This window comes from Penaeus monodon, chromosome 6, assembly GCF_015228065.2.
Source record: "Penaeus monodon isolate SGIC_2016 chromosome 6, NSTDA_Pmon_1, whole genome shotgun sequence".
Taxonomy (NCBI): Eukaryota; Metazoa; Arthropoda; class Malacostraca; order Decapoda; family Penaeidae; genus Penaeus; species Penaeus monodon.
Window position 1 is genome coordinate 44,667,197 of NC_051391.1, and position 1,365 is coordinate 44,668,561.

Below are 1,365 nucleotides of genomic sequence, written 5' to 3' on the forward strand. Positions count from 1 at the left end.
GTATGTTGAGCTGTTGGGAAAAAAAAAGTGAGTGGATGAGGAAAGATAAAATACCTACAGAAAAAAAGTTTTGCATTTGGTACAGACATACAAAAAAAAGGGAATAACAAAGAACCGAATATAACGATACCATTAACTTTGAAAAAAAGAAAAACACAAACTTCCCAAAACGGGGTAATGAACAGCATAACAGCATAAATAAAACTGACAAACACCCCCCTTACCCCACACCTACCTATTTTGCCCGTGACTACCCCAGGAGTTTCACGAGAACATCGAAACGGCACTGGACCCAAAGAAGGGGGGCCCTACTAATGAGCGGGGGTCTGCGACGCCACTGTGGAAAGCGATGTGTTGGAGGGATACGTTAAAAAGGTATAGATACAAGTGGTATATGTTTATTTTTAAAAAAGATTTTTGGGGAAATAGAGGTACTTGCGCTGAGTACTGCAGGGGACCTTTTCTCATGGTGCTATTACAGGGCTGCGAAGAGTGTAGTTTGTGAGATGGAAATGATTTTGGAGGAGGTGAGAGCTGAATGGTTAATTTGAGTAATTATTATTCAAAGATTTCCATATCCAAACATAAATATAAAGGAAGCCTTGACAATTCATATTGGGTAATACCCCAATGTCAATATAAAAGGGAAGTACATTTTTTTTGGCCCTTTTTATCTAAATTTAACTGGAATCATGACAAAAATATATAAAAATCATGATAACCATAAAAAGCGCTATCAACGCGAGAACGATAATCATTTCTACAGATAAAAATGATGAGAAAAATTGGAATTAATGGAATGGCAACAATGGTTTATATTTCAATGAAAGAAGGGAATGGGAGCTTTTTTAAAAAAAGTTAAAAAATACAAAAAAATAGTAAGAAAAATGGTGTTGTCCCTGCATTTTTTAGCAAAAAAAATCACATGAATACATATATTATGACGAGGAAAAAATAGTTATATCAGTAAAAATGCATTTTACATGAAAATGTCTTTAAAAAGAAACCCACTACAAAAAAAAAAAAAAAAAAAAAGGGAGAAAAAAAAAACGTGGCTAAGATGTCACTTGAAGAATTTTTAAAGTATCACAGAAAAAAAACGATTACATTTTCATTCACCTTCTCGGGGTCTGTTTTTCCTCATGTCACCGTTCATACAGTACATGAGGTTCTGGATTTCGCTATCACATGTTGCCCCGTATTTAAATCTTTTCTTGGTTTGAATATGGATATTTCCCCTTCATTGGTTGGCAATTTTAAAAGAAAGGTTGAACAGCTTGCTGTGGGGTTTGAATGAAAAAAATAAGAAATCTTTTTCTTCCCTGAAATTTTCAAATTTAAATTTCTACAAATTGTTGATATTTG